This window comes from Pipistrellus hanaki (genome assembly GCF_964339955.1).
Source record: "Pipistrellus hanaki genome assembly, chromosome: 17".
NCBI lineage: Eukaryota > Metazoa > Chordata > Mammalia > Chiroptera > Vespertilionidae > Pipistrellus > Pipistrellus hanaki.
Window position 1 is genome coordinate 39,398,834 of NC_140519.1, and position 21,436 is coordinate 39,420,269.

Sequence of the window (21,436 nt, forward strand, 5' to 3'; positions counted from 1 at the left end):
TCCTCTCTGAAATCAATTATATATGTGTGTGTGTGTGTGTGTGTGTGTGTGTGTGTGTGTGTGTGTGTGTATATATATATATATATATTTTAAAAGTAACTTCAGGCCGAAACCAGTTTGGCTCAGTGGTAGAGCGTCGGTCTGCGGACTGAAGGGTCCCGGGTTTGATTCCGGTCAAGGGCATGTACCTTCGTTGCGGGCACATCCCCAGTAGGGGGTGTGCAAGAGGCAGCTGATCGATGTTTCTAACTCTGTTCCTCTCTGTAAAAAATCAACAAAATATATATTTTTTAAAAAAGTAACTTCAGAATACATATTTCTCTACTGGTTCCCCAACACAGGAAAGGGGCTCTGGTTCCCTCGCTCACCCTAGGAGTTCCCTGGGACTGTACCATCTTAAATTCTAGGCTCTTCCCCTGCTCCTCACACCTCTTACTGGTTTTAAACAGATCTTGGTATCAGAGATTCCAAAACATGATTAGAAAAGGCAGTGTGAAGAAGAGGGTGTTTGGGGATTGTGGGTTGGGGTCTTTTTGATGTTTGCCTCTTCAGCCTCTTTCCTGGACCATGAACGGCCTTCTCCTCTTCTGTTGGCTCAGCTCAAATGACCACATGGCATAGCTAAGTTGGGTGACTGTCCCTCTCCACCCCTTTCTTCAGGCCACCACACTGATCACAAAGCAGGCCTTCGGAGAAGGAGAAGAGAGGGTACACCCACCAGGCCATCACCTCCCAATCCTCAAGTGCTAACAGCCCTCTCTAAGCTGTTGGCTTTTCTGAAACAAAAAAGCCCTGCCCCAGGCAAAAGCAACTGGGCAGTGGGGTGGATGAGGATGGAGGGCCCAGTGAAGTCTGCAGGACATTTAACCCTGCAGGGGTTGGTAAGGAACTATTGATACATCAGACAAGGTCCTACAAGGAAAAATGGGTTACACCCACGCTGACGGATCCAACTACATCCAATGAATCAAAAAATCCCATCAATTCTACTCAAATCCATTGACTGCTCATTGCTCAGTCTCCCATTTAGAGCACCAAGGTTTTGCATTTGAATTCATAAAGCAGTTCCTAACCAGTCCTCTAAGAATGGTTTATATGACTTTTAATATATATATTTATTTTTTATTGATTTTTTTTTTTACAGAGAGGAAGGGAGAGGGATAGAGAGCTAGAAACATTGATGACAGAGAAACATCCATCAGCTGCTTCCTGCACAACCTTTACTGGTAGGAGCTCTTGGCCCTTGATCTGGATGGAACCTAGGACCCTTCAGTCCTCGGGCCAGCACTTTAACCACTGAGCCAAACCGAATAGGGCTTATGTGGTTTTTTGTTTTTGTTTTTGTTTTGTTTTTAAATATATTTTATTGATTTTGTACAGAGAGGAAGGGAGAGAGAGAGAGAGAGTTAGAAACATCGGTGAGAGAAAGTCATCCATCAGCTGCCTCTTGCACACCCCTACTGGGGATATTCCCGCAACCAAAATACATGCCCTTGACCGGAATCGAACCCGGGACCCTTCAGTCCCCAAGCCAAACCAGTCCTGGCTTATGTGGTTTTTTGATGTTTGCTTCTGCAGCCTTATTCCTTGATGTCCTCCCCTCCCTCCTCTCCTATGCAGGGTGCCCACCCAGGGCACCCTGCATAGGCTGTTCCCTCTGCAGGGAACACCCTCCCTGCCTAATCCCTACTCACTCTTCAGTTCTGCTTAGACAATGATTTCCATGAGACTGTCTATCTCAACACTCCTCTGAAGCCCTCTCCCAGGTTCTGAGCAGCGTGCTGGCGGGCACAGCTTCCATGTTAGTCAGGACTGTGCCTGGTGCAGTGCCTGACCTATCATAGCTGCTCAGCATGTGTCTTCCCATTTAATCTGTATAAACGCCCTAGCACAGGTGTGGCCAGGCCCCCGTGACAGATGAAGAAATTGAAGTTTAGAGACATAAAGTAACTCGCCCAAGGTCACCGGGTTAGGATAGGGACAGAATCTAGATTTTATTTATTTATTTATTTATTTATTTATTTATTTATTTATTTGTTTGTTTGTTTGTTTGTTTTATTATTTTTAATCCTCATCCAAGGACATGCTTAGAAAGAGGGAAGGAGGGAAGAAGGGAAGGAGGGAGGGAGGGAGAGAGAAATAGAGGGACAGTGAAGCAGAGAGAAACATCAACGTGAAAAACATGGATCGATTGCTTTCTATATATTTCTCAACAGGGATCAAAACTGCAACCCAGACATGTGCCCTGACCAAGAATCGAACCAGGGACCTTTCTGTGCATGGGACAATGCTCAACCAACTGAGCCACGCAAATTTATTTTTTATTTATTGATTTGAGAGGAGAGGAGAGGAAAAGGGTGGGGGAGGGAGAAAGAAAAAGAGAGAGAGCCATTTCTGATGGAGCCATTTTTACTCCCATGAGCCCTTAAGAGAAACTTGTCAGAGAAAGTGTTTATAATGATTTTAAAGAGAAATTGGGAAGCAGATACACATTTTGCCTCTAGTTTAGATGCCAGCGGCCAGAAAGTGTTATGAGAGTGTGAGGTCGGAAGGATGGTTGTCCCCATGCAGAAATGTATGGCGTGGCTGGAGTGGCCTCAGAGGAGGGGGGGGCCCTGAGACTGGGAGGTAGAGCTCAAGGGAGGGGGACAAAAGAAAGGCGCTGGGCAGTGTGTAAGGACTGGGAGAATGCTAACCCCCTCCCTTACCAGAGGCCCCGGGCGCCCCCGAGCTCAGAGGAGAGAGGCTACATTTGATGCAAAAGAAACAAGACTGTCCTGGGACTGGCAATGGTTAGCCACGTAGACAAGTGAGCTGGAATTCGGGGTGCTTTAACCAGCTTGGGAAAGGCTTTCTAAGGTCTCCCCCGGCTATTCCTGAGAGGCCTTGGGGATTAAATGCTGAGTTAGTGCTGAGAAGGACATGAGGACATCAACGGATCTGGCCTCCTGCCCTTAAAGAGAAAGCGTCAGCAGTATGTAACCAAAGGCTTTGATTAGATGTAAGTATACACAGAAGCAGACAATGAAGACCCTAAGTGAACAGGGAGTCACGTTTGCCCGGTGGCTTTTGCTCCCTGCCACCCCCACCTCCTCTGCCCCACAGCCATCCCCGGCAGACCTCTGGTTCTGCTAAACAGAGGATGGGATTTAAGATCCTGAGAAAACAAATAAGATTACTGATTAGAAACTTACAGAATAGTGTGGGATTTATTAAACAAATGATATGATGAAAGGAACATTGTTTTTCTTTAATATTGTTTTTAATTGATTTTGGAGAGGAAGGGAGAGGGAGAGAGCACATCAACGGTGAGAAAAAAAAAATCTTTGATCAGCTGCCTCCTGCATGCTTCTTACTGAGGATGGAGCCTCCGACACGGGCTTGTGCCTTGGCCAGGAATCAAACCAGGATCTCCTGATTCACAGGTCAATGCTCAACCACTGAGCCACACCGGCTGGGCAAAGAAACATTTTTCTCAAACTAGCCATCATCACTCCTTTCTGAGACAAGTACAGTACAAAATAATGAAAAGAAATAAAATTTGAAACACGAAACTAAAATCCACCAAATCGTCAGTAGCACCCACTGGGTCAGCTGGAGGAAAACGTCATGTCAGAAAGGGGAACATTCTGTACAGAAAGAACAATGACACCCGGCAGAAATCAGTTTGTGCTTGAAGAGCGCGCAGCATGGGAGGCTGCGCAGGCCGTATGTCTCTCCTGTTCGCGGAAGCCATGCGTTTAAACTTGAATGTCAGAAAATGACGTGAATCAATTAGTGGCTGAGGGAAGCAACTGAAATGCATCCAACGTCCTACCTGTCGAAGCTAATAGTGTTTCGTAATCATGTCTGATAGCAATCTGCGATGGTATGTGAACACGGGGAGGCTGAAAAATCAGTGTAAAAGAAGAGGGTTGTGTGTGTGTGTTAACACATACACATAGTCACATACCCCCAAGGGTTTGAGCTGCTCCATTCCTCCAACAGGTAGCCCCTCCATGGAAAAGTAACAGGACCAAAGATTCACCTGTGCTCAAAGCAAATCAGCCAGACCCCCAAAGGGCGCCAAAACTGTCTGCAGAAAAGTACCAGCCTGACTTCTCTGGGGAAGAGGAAAAGAAAAGTTACCCTGTTCAGGTTTGGTTAACCCACGTATAGAATACGTTAAGGAAGTACAATTCTTATGCTGGCAAAATGTCAAAGGGACTCTGTAAGTTTGTACAAAAAGAAACACTTTACCCGTCTATGGTGTCCTGGCACATGCCGAGGGCTTTCTGAAACACAAGGGAAATGGAAGGCACAGTGACTTCCCTCCATTTTTAACCTAACTGGGCAGACCATACCAATGCACCAGCCACGTGGATGTGAAGGAGCTTAGTGTGGGCGAGCTGCCTGGGAACACTGGAAGTCAGAGTCGAAGAGCATGTGGTCGGCAAACTGCGGCTCTCGAGTCACATGCGGCTCGTTGGCCCCTTGAGTGTGGCTCTTCCACAAAATACCATGGCCTGGGCGAGTCTGTTTTGAAGAAGTGGCGTTAGAAGAAGTTTAAGTTGAAAAAATGTGGCTCCCCAAAGAAATTTCAATCATTGCACTGTGGATATTTGGCTCTGTGGACTAGTGAGTTTGCCGACCGCTGTGACTAAGGGACCCGCCAGAGGACAGTTTTAATCTTGGGCGTTCAGCCCCATGGCTCCTGAGCAAGGTGTGTGAGGGAGAGGTTAATGATTGCTGGGTGGGTTTCCCAAGCTCCTTGGATGTGCTTGGGTGCCCTTCAGGCTGGTGGCTCTCCACCGCGGCTGCACGTTGGAGACACCTGGGGAGAGGTAAGAAATCCCACTGTGCACCCCTCCCCCCGGCCCCCCACTTCTGTGAGCAGCCAGCGGTGAGGCCCAGGCCTCTGTGTTTTTCCAGAGCTCCCCAGGTGACGCTAATGTGCATCCAGGGTGAGAACCATCGCTTAGGTGTTTTCTTTATTTTTTTTTTTCTAGCGGCAAATGTTGCATTCTTTGGCATTTCAAAAGGGACTGCAGAAACCAGATTCTTTTGCTTTGGCCAAACATTAATTTCACTATGAACAGACAGTACCACCAACAAGCATAATTCGTTTATTCCTTTGTGTGTTATGGTAATTCTAGGGCAGTGATTTTCAACCTTTTTCATCTCACGGGATGCAAACTAATTACTAACAAATAGATTATATTTTTTGCTGCTAAACAACAAACAAAGGTATAATTTTGATTCACGCACATCAGAGGGCTATTATTATATTGGCTGTTATCATCTTTTTTCGACAATCTAATCTAAGGGAAGAGAGGTCAGTGCCCCTGACTAAATAGCCAGGCATTGTATGTTTTAAAAATTCCTGCAGCACCACAGGGTGCTTCTTGGACCATACCTGCAGCAAATCTCTGCTCCAGAAGCTGCACCCCCAGTGCAGTCTGTGCAATGGGGACCCTTTGGACTGGGTCAGTGCACACCCCGCCTGGCTGTACACAGCAATCTGTTCACGTGTCTCCTGTGAGCCAACCACTGGGCTAAGGGCCTTGGCTCTATTGGTGAATACAATGACCTGGTCACTAGCCTGGTGGGACTTCCAGCCTCCGGGGAAGGTGGTCACACTTGTGACTTCCATGCAGTGTGGTTGTGTGTGTGTGTGTGGAGGGGGGCCGCACTGTAGGAGCTCAGGTCAGAGCCCCTCGCCCAGTCTAGGGGTCAGGGAGAGGCTTGCTGAAGGAGTTAAGATTTGAACAAAAAACAAAGGATAAGTAGTTTCTTTTTGTGGGAGAAAAATAGTGCTGCCTACCCTTAGGGAAGGGACAGAGAGACTTGACCATGCTCATAACCAAAGAGCTGGAAGAGACTCCGAGTGAGTGAGTGTGACGGCAGGGGTGAGTTATGGGGACTTCAAAGATGCAAGGGCTGGTCACAGAGGGTCCGTGGGCCACGTGAGGAAAGGTGGACTTTGTCACATGGGCAGTGGGGAAGGTGAATAACCCAATGTGAGACTTAGGAAGATCATCAGGCAACAAGTGGAGCCGGGGCTGCAGGGAGCCGGGGTGGGCCCTGAAGGTGGGTTAGGGGGCCACTGAGCGATCAGGGTGATAGATGGTGGTTATCTAACGCTGGATGAGGGAAGATGAGAAGTGGACACATGTGAAAGATGTCTGAGAGAGGCAGGATGTGGAGAGTGTCTGAGGGAGGAGGTGGATGCTAGATAGAGGTAGTGCCACCTGATGAGATGAGGCATGAAAAAGGGGAGAAGATGGGGTGGGACCAGGCAGGTGAAGGGGCAGATGATGACTTTCTTTGAACATGTTGGTTTTGGGGGGATAGTCTTACGGGTTGAGTTCCTGGGAAGCAGGCTCTGAGACTTAGTGAACTGAATATTTCTTAAGGTGTGTTCTTTTATTTTTAATGTATTTTTTTATTATTGATTTCAGAAAGGATGTGAGAGGGAGAGAGAGACAGAAACATCAATGATAAGAGAGAATCATTGATCAGCTGCCTCTAGCAGCCCCCCCCCCCCCCCCCACACACACACACACATACTAGGGATTGAGTCCATAACCCGGGTTTGTGCCCTGACTGGGAATCAAACCGTGACCTCCTTGTTCATAGGCCGATGCTCAACCACTGAGCCACACCAGCCAGGCCTTAAGGTGTGCTCTTGAGGGCAACAACTGCAGAAAGGAGGGGGAAGGAGACAGGAGTGGGCAGAGGGAGATATGGAACTGCTGGGCAGGCTTAATAATAGCCTTGGCTGTGGCAGATTATATTTTCCAAAGATGGTCACACCAACTTGTGTCTTATCCTACATGTTTTCTTCAGGGTGACATGGATACTCTTTCATGGAGAGACAGAGTCTACACTCCAAATACTTGAACTTTATTACTTCCACACTGACCAGTGATTGCACATGGGCTGCCCGGAGAGGTGACATGACCTTGGAGGAGGAGATTCTCTCCAGCTGAGGCAATTCAGGAAGAGGCTGACAGCTGAAGGCTGGATGTGGACAGCACTTCCTGCAGCTGGGGTGTGTGTGTGTGTGTGTGTGTGTGTGTGTGTGTGTGTGTGTGTGCAGAAAGTCCTTCCCTGAAGGGAGGTCTGGTGGCACATTGCTGTGCTTGCTACAGCCTGAGAGACATCAAGGCAACTCCACAGTATTGGGAAATACTGTAACTCAGAGGGCTTCTTCCTGCGGTCTGAGAACAAAGAACAACCTGCCCTGAATCATGGAAATGCAGCCCTCTTGCCTAACCTGACACATCAACACCCAGTCTCCCTCAGAGGATCCTTCTGCCCACTCACATTGGGAATCTCTGGATAAAGATGACATCCAAACCACAGGGGATCGATGTGGTACCCCAGGGAGACCGCGTAGGATGGAACGAGAACTTGGAATACCAGCCGGCATTTGGGAAGAAGAGGCTGCCCGGGAGATGGGGTAGGACTGGGTGCACAAGTGCTCTCTGGGGGAGTTGACACCAGTATGGAATGCAAATGGAGTCCGAGAAGGGTGAGAACACCAGAGTGCCCCCTGGACTTGGCAACAAGGAGGTTATTGTTGGCTCTAACCGGGCTGTTGGGGTGGCTGTTAATTATGTGGCACAGCCATGATGATATTTATCCTGGCTTCTTGGCTGGCATTCCTGTGGCAGAGGAAGGGACTAGAGCTGAGAGGAAGGACTGGGAAGGGGTTATGTGGGGACGGGTCCTCAGCTCAGAACAAAAATAAAGGGACTGACGAAGCAGAGGCAACACAAAGTAAGATAGGAGAAAGTGAGTGAGCGAGAAGCTAAAAGGAAACGAAGCAACCTATCGGAGAGACTAAGAACTAGCTAAAGGAGTACCTTAAAGGTATAAGCAACCCCAGCAAAGCAATCAATGGAGCCTCTCACTCGTACAGTCATTCACGTTAGAGGCTGAGAGAACAAATGTGTTTGGAATCAACAGTCTTGGCTTTGGTTCCCAGCACCGCAAAGTTGCCTCTTCTTGGAAGGCCATCCAACTTTCTAAGCATCCATTTCCTAATTTAAAAAAATGGATATAATGCTGCTTGACTTGCAACTTTGATGCAAGGACTGTAGCTCATTCATTCATTCATTCATTCGGTCGGTGAGCATTTACTACACATTGCCATATGCCAGACACTATGCTAGACATAGGCGATACAACAGTGAACAGCACAGATGTGGCCCATAGTGAGAGCTGTCCTCTGTGAGACACATTAAATAGATTATAACAATGGTGACTTCTATTATGATAAGTGCTATAAGGGTGCCTGAAACATATAGGGAATCAACAAATGATATTTGTAGCCATTTCTACCATGGGTACGTTATTGAATGGAGCAATGTTCAGCAACACTGTGAACAAAGGTATTTCATATTCGGTATCCACAGAGCCCCTCTCTCTGTTGTTTTCCTCTTCTGGGGAACTGTGGTATCCTGTGTTTTCTTATCAAAATTAGTGCTTCCAGGAGGAAGTGAGCAGACTTGTAAGGAGAGAAAGTCACAGAGACATCTGCCTCTGTCTCTCTCAGTGTAGACTCACTCTTGAACTTCTTACACATAAGAACAAAGGTATGTTTGTTTTTTTTTGTTTGTTTGTTTTTTAGAACATTTCTCCTTATACTTTCATTTGTTAGAAATAGCACAAAAGTGCTTTCTTGTGATGCTAATCTGTGTAGTAGATTGGTGCCTCTTTTAAAAAAATGTTCTGAGCAACGTTGGCACAAAACATGACTCATTTGGCAGGAAAGTTTGCCAATATGAGTTGGGAGCCAGTGGGAGAGGCATTTCACAACTTCTCAGGAGAATCATTAATGCTAGGTGTACCGGTTAATAATACGGATTTTTTTTTCAATAGATGGAGTTACACATATGTTGATATATAGGTGATTTGATATGCATGCTATTTTGTTGTATTGCTCCTTCAGATAACCAATTGCTCCGATCAATGGCACACGTACTTTCTGAGCAGCACTTCAAATTTTTCCACTTCTTCGTACGTTTTGAAGTGCTGCTCAGAAAGTGCACGTTCCATGAATCAGAACAAGTGGTCATCGATCAGAACAAGGTCTGGTGAATTCAGCGGGTGGGTTAATACTTCCCAGACAAGACCTTTTAACGTTGTCTTTAAATGTGTTTGTTTGTTTTTTTTAATATATTTTATTGATTTTTTACAGAGAGGAAAGGAGAGAGATAGAGAGTTAGAAACATCGATGAGAGAAAAACATCGATCAGCTGCCTCTTGCACACCCCCTACTGGGGATGTACCCACAACAAAGTACATGCCCTTGACCAGAATCCAACCCCGGACCTTTCAGTCTGCAGGCTGACACTATCCACTGAGCCAAACTGGTTAGGGCTTTAACTGGTTTTGAAGTGTGTGATAGTGCGTCATCATGAAGCAAAATTATTTTGCCGTGTCTTCTGGCCCATTCTGGTGGTTTTATGTTCAAAGCATGGTTCAAATTGATTATTTATTGTTGGTAGCGATCAGTATTAACGGTTTCACCTGGTTTTAGAAGCTCATAATACACCACACCTTCCTGATCCCACCAAACAGAGAGCATTGTCTTCTTTCTGAAGCGATTTGGTCTTGCGGTCGATGTTGATGGTTGACCTGGATCAACCCATGATTTTGTGCGTTTGGGGTCTTTATTGCCAGTCACAATTCGATGCAAAAAAGACTCTTTTGTGTCATTGAAGCAACATTTTACTGATGACTTTTCGGCTTTCCATTTTTCTCCCATTCAGTTGATATGGCACCCATTTTCCTTCCTTTTAAAAAGGGTTTAAACCAGCGTTCACAAGTATCTTGAGATGGAGCATGTTCACCATACGCTTCCTGAAGTATATGGTAACTTTCAGCAGCACTTTTATTCAAAATAATGAATTAAAACTTCCTGCAAATGCTCTTTTTTGGGGGGCACAAAATTCAACATTTTTAAGCATAAAAATATCTATGATGTTAACACCTTCAGAAAATTTGACATGTGAAGTTTTGAAACTTGTCAATACAACAAAATAACATACATATCAAATCGCATATGTATTACACATGTCAACATATGTGTGATTCCATCTATTGAAAAAAAAAATCCACAGTATTAACAGTACACCTTGTACTAGTACTAGTAATAAACCCCATGGGGATGCCATGTTCATATCAAGCATGGGATTTGATACTCCTCACAATTCCATGATATAATAACTCCATTTTCCAGACTCAGAGAAATGTTCACAGCTCACCCAAGGTTCTAGAACTATGACTTGATCCAGGCTTTTGTGTTTGTTTGTCTCTCACAGCCCAGCCCATCACACCAAGCTCTCTCCAGACAGGAGGAAGCCAGAAAGAGGCCACGATGCTGGTACTATATGTGAGTGGTCAGCTGGGGGCTCCTGCCTTTCCCCCAACTGCAACTCACTCAGCACACTGACTCCAACCTTCAGTAGCCGATAGTCTCTCCCCTCCCCTCCCGGCTTCTCTCTCTCTTTCTTGTACAAACACACACACACACACACACACACACACACACACACACACACACACGTGATTTAGTCAGGGCAGTGTAACTGGTGAAGACAGCAGGACAGCTAAAGAACCTGGGCCTGGGAAAATGCTGATTGGGCCTGGGCCCAGAAAGAAACTAGGGCAGGTTAGTACAGCTACAGCAGTTTTGCCAGAAGTATATTGTGTAGGGGAGAGAGGGGGAGGGGAGGCTATGAAGAGAGCATGTTCATATGCACTCATATATTCATACATACACAGATGGACACACACACATACATGTGTGTGCTCTCTTCATGTTGAGTATTATGTGAGCTGGTGTGTGGATCTGTTAGACAGCAAGTGTGTATAAGACACTGTGTGTGTGTGTGTGTGTGTGTGTGTGTGTGTGTGTGTGTAAGAGAGAGAGAGAGAGAGAGAGAGAGAGAGAGAGAGAGCGAGCATGTGGGTGTGAAATAAAGATTGTGCATGCTATGTCTCAGAGTGTGTTCATGTATGTTTGTGTGTGAGAGAGACGGGATGTATGCAGAGTCCACCTGGCGATGTTCAGAGATAAAGGTGCTTTTGCTGCCCTGGTTACTCTGAGACATACCTGCTCCTGATTGACCAAGACACTGTGATCGCTTTTCATTTTCTTTGAGGGGGAATCTGAAGGAATCCCAGGGTTACCTGAGCCACAAATCCCCGGGAGTGAAATTCCTACACACCAGCAGCTATCATTTAGAGCCTTTCTCAATTAGCAATCATAACACCTGAAGCTTTGAACAGTTGTTGTATGTTTATCTTTTTCTTCAAGTTCACTCTTCTGGCTCTCTAACCAGCCAAGTTCAAACAACCTCTGTCTGGCAGCCATGAAGACAACACCCCCAACTCCCACCCCAAAGGCAGACTGAGGATGGAGCCGATTCCCGGGATCCCTGTGTGTGTTCTGTGGCCTCTTTATTTAATTGTGCTTTTTGATGTGCTTGCTTCATCAAAGATTTGCAGCAACTTAAAATATTGAAAACACACACCCAACAGAAATGCCTCAGAAACACAAAAACTCAGATCAAAACCCTAGCCAAAACCTTAGGAAGAGAGAGATATTGCAGTGTGTGTGTTCTTTTTGCTTAATTTTCTCCTATGGTAAAACAGGAGCCATTAGCAGTGCAATATTGGGCAATGGTTCAGAATGTGACTTGAGGAATTAGCCTGTCTGGAGTTTAATTATTGTGCTATTTGTTTAAATTCCCCATACCCTGCTTTCCCCATCACTAAAAATGGGAACAACGATAGTAGGAACCTCATAGGATCCAGAGTCAGATAATGCACACAAAGTGCTTAACCCAGTGTCTAGAACGCAGTAGGTGATCAGTGTAGCTGTAGTTGTCATTTTCACTGTCACTGTGGCATTTCAATTACACCCACACTGCATCTCTTTTTTGAAAATATACATTTTTATTGATTTCAGAGAGAAAGAGAGAAACATCAATGATGACAGAGAATCATTGATCAGCTGCCTCTTGCACGCCATCCACTGGGGATTGGTCCCCAAACCCTAGGCATGACCTGGTTCAACCACTGAGCCACACCCGGTGGGCAAGTCTGTGTTCTTAAGCACACCAGGTAACCAGCCCCTTGGGGAGTTAGCTTTTAGATTTGTCTCTACCAATCCTATTCTCTCTCCTTCTTTCTCTCTCCTTCCCTCTCCCACTTCCTCTATCTATCTATCTATCTATCTATCTATCCATCTATTTATCTATTCAGCATTTTTCAAATTCCTATTTACTTCCTCCAGCTATAATTCTCTTTAGGAATTTGAGTAATGAACAAATTAAGAATCATCTTATGTTAGAAAGAACTTGGAAGGACCTTCAAAGTCATATAAACTAAGCTTCTATTTTATAGTTGAGGAGACAGATGTCTGAGTAGTCACACAGGTAATGAGAGAATTCTTTAATTCTCACAAACGACAAACCTGTTTTATAGATCCTTCCAAACTAACTCATTCTGGATCTTTCTGAGAAAGAGGAGAGCCTTGCCCTCAAGTTTTAGACCCTGGCTGCTCATTCAAATCACCTGAAGAAATTAAAAAAAAAAAAAAAAAAAAAAAAAAGGCTTAAATTGAATCAGAATGTCTGTGGCATACCTTGGACAACCCCCCTCAGGTCAATCCCATGCAGAGAGCAGGTTGAAAGCCATTTGCTTAGCAAGTATTTGACCTGTTCTTGCTGCTTGGCCAAACCAACACTTTACTTAGTCAAGGACTCCACTGGTGATGGAGGAATGACTTGCCATTCCATCGGTTGTCCTTCCCAAACCGGGTTTGGACATCTTAGAAAAGCAGTCAGTTCGGCTCTTGGTGTCTGGAATTCCTTCTGTGAATTAAGAACCACCTTTCATAGCATTGCAACCACCTGCAGGTGTTCCAGAAGTGTGACATTCAGAGGACGGGTGCGCTGGAGAAAACACAGGCTTTTAGAACTAAGTGGCCTTAGGTTGGTCTAATCAAGAAAGATACCAGCAGACCTACCTGATCTCTGCACCAATCTCAACCTTGGCCTTTCCTTCCCGGCCCTGCAAAGACCTGCAGGTCCCAGGCCAACCAGCCACCTCAGCACCAACATCAGTCTAAAACCTAAAGATATTAAAAAAAAAAAAAAAAAAAAAAAAAGTGTTGGCCAAATGAAAGGCAGGTGGTCTCCCAAGAGAAATAACCAGTCCCGCTAGCTTGCCGGAGGGCAAGTGCTAATGTTCAGGAGGAATGAGGGGAGGAAAGAGAATACTATGTCCCCGTCCTGCCCCCCTCTGCCCTAAATAAACAAACAGCCGTTTGCATCACTTTGCTTCTCCTTTTTTGATGCTGCACCACGATAAAGACCATTCCTGTAGCGTTTTCAGGACTAGAGTTGTGCACACTGCGTTTTGTTCGTATAAATAAGGCAATTTAAATGAGAAAAAAAAATAATAATAAGCCTGAGATCAAACAGAGGTGAAGTAAAGTAGGGGGCGGGTTAAACGGTCCATTGGAGATGTTTGCCTTGGGTAAGATGAGAGGGAAAGTGGGCCGGTGCTGGGCCCTCCCTGCTTCCCGAAGCACCTGCCTACCGGAAGGAGGGCTTACCACCAGCCCCCAAAGGACGCAGGGAAGCACACTGACATCCTCTGCGTCTTCTAAGGCAGAATCAGCCTAAAGAGGTCAGCCAGGGAAAGCCAGCAGGGACAGACAGGGACACGGGCACCAGGGTCCAAAGAGAACAATTACAAGTGGAAAATAAAATAACTGACATTGTTTCTTCTGCTTGCAAATGAAAAGCCGGGTGTGGACTAAGAATGTTCAGTGTCTCCCTCCCTCCCTGAGTTGTTCTTGTGAGCAGCTGGGTGCTGATCAATAAAACGATCCCAGCGGCACGATGCTAATGGTGCTTTGGGTTCTGAAGGGGGAACCTCTGGATTCTGAAACCTATGAATTTCTGCAAATTGTCCTCTGTTTTTGCACATTTCATAGCATGCAGGAAGACTGAGCTGCAATGCCGCCATTGCCCGCTACCCCCCCCCCCCCCCCAGTCTCTATAAGTTTTGGCCCAGCCGCTAAGGACAAAGGAAGCTCCGGGAGGGAGGGCTTCCCACGCTGAGGCCCTTTGGTGCCCAGCATGGGCTGGAGTCAGGGACGGAGGGGGCTTCACCTCCCTTCCAGACGGAGTGGCTGCGACTGGAGCCTGGGCTTTATTCTAAGGAGCAGAGCCCTCGTGGTGAGGCTGATCCTAAGGAGAGATAGGAACACCTCTAGCCAAGGTTTCTGAACCACTCTTTATTTTTGGTTTGCATATTCACCCACAGCGATCCTCACTGTTAGGAAGCGGTTTGAAACCTTTTAATATGCATGTAAACCAAGTGAATTTGCTTTCTCTAATCCCCAGGAGGAGGGGAAGAATCACTATTAAACTCTTCACATGTGCCAGGGCCCTTACAAACATCCTCGTTTTAAATCCTGTCACTACCCAGGGTCATCAGCACGGTTAGTTTGCTTTTACACAGAGAAGGAAACTAAGGCTGGGAGGCGGGAGGGAGGTCCCTTCTCAAGGTCACAGGGCAAACCAGAGGTGAGCTCCATCAGCCGCACTTTTTTTATAAAGCTGTTTTTGTTGGTTATATACACATTTAGAATTTTTTAAAAATATATGTTATTGATTTTTTACAGAGAGGAAGGGAGAGGGATAGAGAGCTAGAAACATCGATGAGAGAGAAACATCAATCAGCCGCCTCCTGCACACCCCCACTGGGGATGGGCCTGCAACCAAGGTACATGCCCTCGACCTGAATCAAACCTGGCACCTTTCAGTCCGCAGACCGACGCTCTATCCACTGAGCCAAACCAGCTTCGGTGGGAGCCTCACTCTTGTTCTCTACACAAGGCAGCCTCCTTCCCTGCCATCTCCCTCGTGGCTCATGGTTCTCATCCTCCAGTTTCCTGGTCTCCTGTCCTGAAGGGTGGTTTTACCAAGGACGGCATCTCCTTATTAATAGTGACAAGGCAATTGCCGCCGACGGGGGGTGTGTACAAGAGTGTGGCAATGCCGGGACGATCGTCACCTGATGACATTTGTGACCAGCCTGTCTTTTGAGATGTCCATCTTTCACTTCCCTAGCTATTCTTAGGCTCCCCCTGGAGATGATGGCATGTCATTTCCCTCTTCAGTGGAAAGGCTTAAAAGCTTGAGCGCTGGCATCAGAAATCGCCCATTTGAAATGCATTGTGTGGCCTGGTGTGAGGGACTTCACTTCGGAGAATGAGGAGAACCAGGGGCTGTTGAGAGCAGTGCACATGCTAATGCCGGGAAAAGAGCTGAGGGTGGTGACTGGCACACAGATGTTCCTCCTCGTCCTTATGGAACTCCTCCTCTGTTATGATTATGATGATCATTGTTATTATTTTCCTTGGAGATGAGAGCAGAACATGGGCATAGAACTGCCCAGGGTGGGGCAAAAATAGGGTTACAGTTGTTTGTATGGAAAAGAATACAACAATTAATAAATAATAATACAAGAACAAGCTCTGTTTCATGTACTCAGAACTGTAAACCTTCTTTTGCCCCACCCTGTCCTTCTGCCAAGATGGCACCGGCTGGCCTGCCAGTTCTCAGCCATTGGCAAGCTGAGCAGGGGACAGCGGGAATACCTCTGAGGCAAGTCCTCTTGTCTTTGCCCTTTTCTCTGGCTCAAGAGACCTCAAAGGTCATGTGACTAAGAATTGGGAATGGAGATTGGAGGGTTGTGGGAGCAGAGCAGCAGGGGCTGCCAAGATTGGAGCTTGTATAAAATACCACAGTGTAAGCACAAAGAACGTAGCGTGGGCTTTGAATTTTAACCAGATATGCTCAAGTTTGCCTTTATGCCTATGATGGTTCATCGTTGGGCACATTGTTTTACCTCTCTGAGTCTCAGTCTCGCCATCTTAATGTTTACTGAGTTGCTACCATGGGCTAGGCACCTGTCAGTCCCTTTTCTTATATTTTTGTATATATATTTCATATGGCACTTTGCAAGCTATTATTGATATTTTAGGGTATTTATGCCACTGCTTCGTATTTCCTGGTTTAGGGAGTGCTCCTGAGCCAACTACTTGCTAAGAATGGGGTCTGACTGTGAGCAGGACAAGCATGCTCCTTGCCTTCGTGTGGCTTGTATTCTGGTGTGATTTCGAGGTGATCAGGCCTAGCTAGCACACAGTGTGTCTTCAGTAAAAATCCATTTCCTCTGCCTTTGCCCTAATTCACCTCCATGTGCTCTACATAGCTCGACTATTCAGTTGAATTTCATAAAATGGACATTTTTGTTAACAAAACTGGTTAAAGAGCCCCAGTTGCATGTGGTCCAAAGTAACACGGAAGGCAGAAGGCCTGCCGTAACTGAAAGCAGTGCCGGTAGCAGCAGCTCCCCAGTGGGAGCTTGAGTCAGACTGGCTTTGTTGACTTCCTAAGGGAGGCAATTCCACCCCTTGGTCTGTTACACCCAGCTCTGAAAGCCAGGCATCACAACAGACCATGGCACGCTCACCGAGGTAGAAAACCAGGGCCCAGCTGCAGTGCCCCCATGGGCGTCAGCAGGTGGAAATAGGGCACGTCAGGGTGAGAGGAATGGGAGGGGTGGCTGGCACGCTGCCTGCTGGGCAGATGGACCGCAGCGCCAGCCTCAGCCCGGAGCAGGGGAATGCTGCAGCTCTCACTTGCCTGAGGCCAATCCAACCAAAAGACAAGAGAAAAAAAAAAAAAAAAAGAGTACCATTTTGAAGCCAGGCAAAGCACTGGCAAAGGGGGCACCCAGAAATGGAGCCCCAAGGTACGGGTCCTTCAGCAAAAATTGGGCAGCTCGAAGAATGTGGCTCTTTTAACCTTTCTAAATGCCTCCAAACAACCATTTGATTACCGCATCTCGTCGATGGCTGCTCTCCAGGACAATGATCTATCATCTTTGAGGTACTGCCTTGTCCTTTTAGTTAGGATGATAATGTCCAATGTAAAGAAAGCCTACTTTGCTCATTTCAGTTGTGTACAATGCAAAGCCTTCTTTTCTTTTTCCATTTTTTCCCCACTTTCCCCTAGGGTTCTTTGGACTAAATTTACTCTGGTTCCTGAAGTGTGGAAAAAGTAAACAAGGTTTTGTTTGGATTCTATCCTTCAGGTTCTCTGGACTAAAAGTGCCAGAAAATTAGCCCCCGTGAAAAGAATTGTCCTGACGTATGATAATAGTTTCAGAAAAGTTATAGAATAACAACAACAACAATAAAATAATTGAAAGGATAGGCCAAGGGGAATGTTTGGCCTATTTCCAATTGCTTTATATTTCCACAGAAAGGCTAACAATTTAGAAACTCATGTTAAAGTTTAGCTACATGGGTGTTGAGGCCATTAAAACCAGGATGCCAATTGGCAGATTAAGTATTTCACACCCTTACATCAAAATCTGAACCAAAACGTTAGCCGTTATGAAATTTCTGAAACAATGGTGCAAATATCAGGGACTTAGTAACACCCATACCCAAAGAAACAAAAATCATTTAAATCCGCGACCTTTGTCTTTCTTTGTGGCCCTTAGTAACCTGCATAGAAGAGTCTAGTTAATGAGAGTTGACTTGTTGGTAAGGCTTCCGGTCAACAGTAGACTATTGGTAGTTATGTTTTGGGAAGTCAAGAGTTATACATAGATTTTTTGACACATAGGGGTCAGTGCCCCTGACTCTGAGTTGTTCAAGGGTCAACTGTTTTTCAAATGCAAGTGCCAATTTTTATGCGAAGATCACTACTCCCAAGAGACTTACAGAATTAGGTACTCCAATCTTGGCATATTATGATTTGGTTGCCACAGAGCACCGATTACCACAGAGCATGCGTTAAGAATTGCCCAGCTGGAGTGACTCAGCTGGTTGAGCGTCATACCGAAAGGTTGCCAGTTCGATTCCCGGTCAGGGCACATTTCTGGGTTTTGGGTTCAGTCCCAGGTTAGGGCATGTATGAAAGGCAACAGATTGATGTTCCTCGCTCACATTATTGTTTTTTCTCTCTCAAATCAATCAAAATAGATATTAAAAAGAAAAAGATTTGAAGCAAGTTTGACATTACACCGGTCTTCACAAGGACACTCATCAGAACCACACTCAATGTGTTTTCACACTGTGCAGGACATACAACCAAATCTTTTCCTGTCACAGTTCCCATGTCTAAGAATTCTTTGGTCCGATCTAAATCCTCAGTAACATTATTCATGAACATTCATTAAGAAAGCTAAGTAGAGGGCATTATTCACACCTGTGCTCTCCTCAAGAGAGCACACCATTGATGATTTCAGGGTGACAGCTGATTTGAAAACTTGGGAAGCTAAGCTGGGCATGTTGCTGGGCTTCTTGCTAGCTTTCATTCTCTTGAACAGACCTGCTCGCAGGAAGCATGAGTTGTCCTTTGCTCTTCCACTGTGTCAGTCTGCCATCCAGGGACTGACTAGGGTGGGACTGGAACTGGAGCGTTCAGGCTGCAGGTCCAGTTTGGTTCTCCCATTAAGTCATATCCTCAAGTGTGCCCTCTCTATTGGAACAATAGCATTTCGACCTCTGTCTTTATTCTTTATTTTGTGCCTTAGCCTGTTTAGAATCAAGGTGGGACCACGGAGTGCAATTTAATGGAGGCCTCTTTGGAGACGTAACAAACAGTTCCTCTGATTTCTCCAGTTTTATTGCACGTGCGGAGTTCAGTGTTTCCCAGTTGCTGGTTAGTGGAGATGTCCACTTTGCGATGTTCAACAGGTACATTTATAATCCCACCATCTGTTAAAGGTTTAAATCCCTAACATCAAATTCATAACTGGATTTTTTAGGAATTTTATTGACTTTATCCACATGCATAAACAAAACCGTGGAATGTCTATATTCTTTTTCAGTTTGATTTTTATGTCAACTATGAATTTGTGTTCTTTAAATACAGTCATTCTTTTCATAATAAACATAGCAATAGTCTCAGTTTCCATAGAGAAGGAGACTGTCTTACAATTTTCTTAAAATAGGTGGTCCTTAATTTAAATGTTCTTTTCCTCCATTGATGATAAAGGCATAAAAGCAGAAAAATGTGACAAAAAATAGAAGAGGGATTAAAGTGGCAGCCGACACTCAGCCCGGACTGAGGGAAGCATTGATCTTCACTTAAGGCCACAATTGCCATGTGAGCCCCAGGTTGCCAGTCATCTGATTTTATTTAAAAAGGAGCTGAAATCAGATTTTTATGTGAAACTATACTTAACCATTTTTTCAATTAAATAAAAAATCACTAAGCCCTGACCAGGAGCTCAGTTGATTAGAGCATCATGGTAATATGCCAAGATTGTGGGTTCTATCCCTGATCAAGGCCCTTACAAGAATCCACCAATGAATGCATAAATAGGTGGAACAACAAATCTCTCTCTCTCTCTCTCTCTCTCTCTCTCTCTCTCTCTCTCTCTCTCTCTCTCTCTCCCCTTCCTCTAAAATCAAGAAATAAAAATAAAAAGAAGTCACTCCTCATATAAACAAAATAAGTAGTTTTTGTTTGTTTGGCAGAATCCTTCCCAAGGACTGCCAGTTGACCTGCTATCAGAGATAACAGAGGAGCTTTAAAGATGGCTAGCAAAGATGGCCACCTGTATCCTGTAGTTTGTTTGGGGGAGAGTTACAGCCCCTCTTAGGGACAGGCTGTCTTCCTTTTAAGGGCTGAAACGCAAGCGCAGGGAACAGAGCAGGTGGGGAGAGTGGGCTGATCCTGCCTGAGGATCCACGTTGCCTTTTGCCTGTGGCAGTCCAGCCAGCTCTAGACTCACTTCAGCTTTCTCCCAGATTCCAGGTAGGCGAATTCCACTCTCAGACTATTTGTTTCTCTGCCTTTGACTTTTCTGTCCTTCCTATGGTGCCTATTCTTGCTGCTTCTACTTTTTTTTTTTTTTTTTTTTTTTTTAAATCACAGATGTCTAGCTACAGTTCGGGTTCCATAGGTGGGTGGATACTCGGTAAATTTCTACCAACTGGGAGACAACTCACAGCTGAAACCAGGACTCAAGTAATCAACCTGGAAAGGCAAAATGCTGGGACTCAACTACAGCAGCCAGGAAAAGCAAAAAGAGATTTCATTTATTGTGGAGAAAATAGAATCATTAAAGAATCCAACACGAAAACTACGTTTTATAAGAAACATACAGAACACTTTGAAGCTCTCCTGCAAAACTGATTTGACATTCTGAAAGAATATATATTTATTACACCATGTCCTCAGATATCTGTACTATTTTTATAAGCCTATTGTCTTAAGATACATTGGAAGTAAGTTTTTGGCCTGGCCTGCATGGCTCAGTGGTTGAGCATCGACCAGTAAACCTGAAGGTCACGGTTTGGTTCAATTCCCAGGCAGGGCACATGCCTGGGTTGCAGTCTCCATCCCCAGTAGGGGGTGTGTAGGAGGCAGCAGATCAATGATTCTTTCTCATCATTGATGTTCCTATTTCTCTCCCCTTCACTTCTCTCTGAAATCAATACATCTTTTCAACACAAACATTTATATGTGTTGAAAATGTTTTCTCTGGTGTGTGGATTTCTTTTTACTCTTTTAATGACATAGAAGTTTTAAATTTTAATGTAGTTCAATTTATGGATAGTGCTTTTTTGTTCTGTTTAAGAAATGTTTGTGTACTCCAAGGTATGAAGGTATTTTCCCACATTATCTTCTGGAAAGTTTGTTGTTTTAATTTTAACATTTAATATTACAATCCACCTTGTTTTGTGAAAGGTGAGGGTAAAGTCCTTCCTTCCTTCCTTCCTTCCTTCCTTCCTTCCTTCCTTCCTTCCTTCCTTCCAATTTGGATAGCCTACTGACCCAGATAATTTAGTAAAAAGAATGCCCTGAAGCCCACCCAGCATGGCTCAGAGGTTGAGCATCACCCTAAGAACCAGGAGGTCACAGTTCTATTCCTGGTCAGGTTATGGCTCAATCCCTAGTGGGGGGCATGCAGGAAGCAGCCAATCAATGATTTGTTCTTATCATTGATGTTTCTATTCCTCTCTCTCTCTTCCTTCCTCTCTAAAATCAATTAAAAAATAAAAAAGACTGTCCTATCCCCACTATGCTTCATATAGCTTTGTCATAAATGAAAATGTGATGGTCTATTTTGTCCATCAGTTTTTCAAGTTATTTTTTTTAAGCTTTGAAAATATGATAGGCAGCTTCCATCATGGCCCCAATGATCTCACCTCCTGATATTCACACCCACGTATAGTTCTCTTCCACATCACACCAAGATTGGTTTGTGTGACCAGTGACCAATAGAATACAGCATAGGGGATAGTATGCCACTTTCAAAATTAGGTTATGAAAAATGGTGAGGCTTCTGTTTTGCATTCTCCCTCTCCCTCTCCCTCCTCCTCTCCCTCTCC